We start from the raw sequence: 3,623 nt of genomic DNA, 5'->3' as shown, positions 1-3,623 counted from the left end.
GACGTTTCTATCAGTTTTGGTCGTGACCACATTATGCTGCATTTGACTAATCCTGTTAACTGAATCCTTGATATATCCTTCAAAGAGAACTTAAGTGGTCCGCTGTTTTTGTACGCGAAATAGCGTATCACGGTAATTAACATGTAGGTACAGGATTTGTTATCTGGCTGACTCAATATCTTATTGTTCAGTGCCGTATTACTCAGGCACTGAATATACTCTCAACACGGATACGCCAATATGGGTGCAAAAAGGGAGTACACTCTCTTTTATAGAAAGGAGTGCCTAGAGGAAAGCTTACTCGCTTTTTACTCCTTTCCGTTTGGAGTGTACAGACATCGAGCCGATATACGATACACTGCACAGAGAAGAAAGGACGAACAAAGCATCTCGCACTTACGATCTCCTGTCTACCGGCCACTCTGCGCTGTCGTAGTTGCTCGAGGAAGATTGGCAAGAAAAGGAGAGAGAGAGAGAAAGGAAACGCACGGCAGTCATTTTATTCACCCGGTGTAAAATAAAAGAAAAACTTAATTGGCGTTGCAGTAAAAACAAAATTCATAGCTCATTAGTCTGCAATAGCCATATTCATCACAAATTCACAACACGCTCATTTTAAATTCGCGGTAATGGTTATAGCGCCAGTCGTCGCAAGATGAATGCCCTGCTTTATAAAGAGTGGTACAGCCATCACGACCTCCTTGTGGTGCAACAGATTTAAAGAAAAAAGCACGGCTTTATGAGTAGCCGCGTTTACATAAATGCGACAGCAGGGCATCGTATCAACTTTCTGTCGCATCGAACTCCCGTAAACAAGGAAAATGCGCCAGGAGAGGGCGCCTCGCTAATCCACCAGGCGGGGGTAAATTGAGGACAAGTCAAATTCCGCGGCGAATGGAAAAAGGTTGAAGGCACCCAACCTCCTCCCTACTAGATGGACAGGTAATTATTATCCAACCCTTTGTATCGGGGTCGTGACAATGAAGTGTCACGTAGCCTTTAATTCCTAGCATTCTCATTTGCTTCGAATTAATTGTCAATTATTTTTTCATTAATAAACTACTCTCTTGATCTTCTCCAGCTATCTTCCTGTCAACTCTTATTTTTTTCTGCTGTTTGAAAATTGAGTATGTCTTCAGAAACCCTAGTGCTTCGCGGATTCCTGCGGCAGCATTGTGCACGCAAGGTTGGAGGTGATGGAGGTGGTGAAAACCATTTAATATTTACAGAGAGGTTGGAGGGTCCTGCACTGGATAAGGATATGTTCTATCGTCTCCCCGTCTTGCATGTTACAACAGCAAACGTCATCCGTGGTGTCAAATTTTTGCCGGTAAAACTTCGTCCTCAAGCAGCTTGTCCTAGCCTCGAAAAGTAAACTATACTCCCTTTGGAATTGTGAAAAAAGTTTCTACTTTTAATATTAGATTTAGCTTTCCTATAATGCAGCTCCAGCGTCGGATTATTCAGCGTTTTCTTTTGCCAGTGAGCATTTTCTGAGAATTATGCTTTCTGCTTCAAACACCGGTTCTTTTTTCCTTCGACATTGTAGCGCCATCTGCACTGGCTCTACAATACCTCTGGTGACGGATAACAGAGCAGACTGCGGTCAAGATGAGTGCGGCTGGCCCCCTCCTCTACGTGCACCGGACCTGGCGCCACCCTCCCGCCAGACTTGATGTTGTACATGCAAACGCGCTTCGGCTCTGCGAGATACGCTTGGAAAACCTCAATGCAATATAACGTTTGAAAGCTGGCCGGCCTCTAACCCCCCCCTCCCCCTCCAAATTTAGGAACTAAGCCCACCTCAGTAAATGGATTAAGGTTGATTAGTGGTGATTAGTGGGTGGAATAAGGAGGAAAGGTGTGTGTGGTTAGTATAATCCCATATGATAATGCAGTGGAAGGTACTCGAACATTGTGATTCTCTAATTTGCGGTGCTGATTACGTCATAAGCCTCTCACCAATCAGGGAATTTAGTCACGGAGAAAGCCGGTGGTGTTTGAAAGACGACAACCTAAATGATATCGCATTAACACGATGCGCCAATGCCGTATTCATGCCTTAATGTCGAAAACAAACTAATCATACGAATACAAAGTTTAATGAAGTTAACCAGAAAACGCTGTAAAAAGTGAAATGATAGAGTTTTTACTCATTTTTAAAACACAAAAGCCAAGTATATACGCAAAGTCTCCGCTTTAACAGTGCTTTAGCGCGTGTCCCCACAAGATAAGAAGACACTAGTGACCTCTGAGGCCTAGTGTGTATTAATTGTTGGTCTTTCGTTGGCGGCAATTTAATTAAACGTCCTAGTATGCTTTTCTGAACAGAGAATTAAGTTTGATGACCAGTAAGAACTTTAAAACTGTTTCTTCGGTGTGCAGGAGCCTCCTGCCTGAACTCTCCTCGTTATAGGTGCGTGTGCCTCCCGTGGTCCACCGTCACATGTGGCTCTCTGTCAAGCAGTCTGTGAAAAAGTCTACGATCGGCAATAAGGAATGTTCCTGTGCGTTTCTATACTTTCACTGCTTTCAACTCGTTCTACTGCATTTCCCTCCAATTTTTTAGCTCTCCGATATCACTGAAACGAAGCTTCAACGAGAAATCTCAGTGTTCATCCTCAGTCACGCTGCAGGGTTCCATGAACAAAAAGGGAAAAAAGGCTGTTCACTTATCGTACAATTCGGTCTGGTTGACCGTCTCGTTAGATGCTGGCTCCCAGGGGTCTTCAATGTAACTGCGGTTACCAAAACACGTTCATGATCTCCGTTTTTATATTGTTTTGTCTCATACACAACACCGTGTACTTACTCGTCATCTATTAGCAGTCCTGGCGTAACCGTCCCTGCCTTAACGTTGCCCTCCAAAGCTACCAACGCCACGAACAGCACCAGCGGCGGACAAAGTTCTCCGGTTGTCACCTGCACGCCATAGAAGTTGAGGCAGAAGAGTAGAGGGACAGACAGTTAGTTGTACATGAGAGCAGCAACAGGACTGCCATGGTGATGGACAGAAGAAGAAGATGTTTTAGAAGCTGACGTTTGTGGGCCAGCGAGATATAATTTATTGCTGAGAACCCAGTCGAAAAAAAAAAAACGACAGAACTGTGTCCACTACGGCACCTCTTCTTCCTTTCTTCTTTCACTCCCTCCTTTATCTCTTCCCTTACGGCGCGGTTCAGGTGTCCAACGATATACGAGACAGATACTGCGCCATTTCCTTTCCCCCAAGAACCAATTATTATTATTATTTGTGAGACAAATAAATGTGCTGTTTTCCGTAAACTGTCTGCGGCACGAAGCATAATATACTACCAGTAGACGTCGTCCAAGCAAAAACGAGCATCAAACACAAGAAGTAAAGCTACCGGCCTTTGAAAAAAAAAAAGATCTAATAAAAGCAAATAAAAATGTCGCCATTGTGGCCAAACTTTCTGTTGGCGCAGAGATGAACGTGCGCGAAGTACTGCGACGCATTTAAGCAGTTCCTTACCGTAGCGTCCCGCATTCGAGTGGTTATTAAAGGAAACATCAGCTTACGCGGGGACAGTTCAATCCGCGTAAACTACCCAGTTCACCTCACACTGACTGCGTTGCGGTTCAACTCCGGCATGACGCAGCTG

At 44.4% G+C, this 3,623-nt stretch overlaps 1 long non-coding RNA gene across 2 annotated transcripts; it reads right to left on the bottom strand.

Moving 5' to 3' along the window:
* Positions 1-381: 381 nt before the first annotated feature.
* On the bottom strand, positions 382-3,623 carry LOC144106832 (uncharacterized). 2 transcript variants are annotated; one of them, XR_013309129.1, is made up of 4 exons: positions 3,494-3,623; positions 2,813-2,922; positions 2,682-2,738; positions 382-439 (listed from the first exon to the last, which is right to left on the bottom strand). It is a non-coding gene; the product is annotated as an uncharacterized LOC144106832 (long non-coding RNA). The 2 variants fall into 2 exon arrangements; XR_013309130.1 differs by having other exon boundaries at positions 382-427.

Source organism: Amblyomma americanum, chromosome 10 (assembly GCF_052857255.1).
Source record: "Amblyomma americanum isolate KBUSLIRL-KWMA chromosome 10, ASM5285725v1, whole genome shotgun sequence".
NCBI classification, from domain to species: Eukaryota; Metazoa; Arthropoda; class Arachnida; order Ixodida; family Ixodidae; genus Amblyomma; species Amblyomma americanum.
Note: the sequence above shows the minus strand (reverse complement) of the source record. Positions and strands in the feature narration are given on the sequence as shown.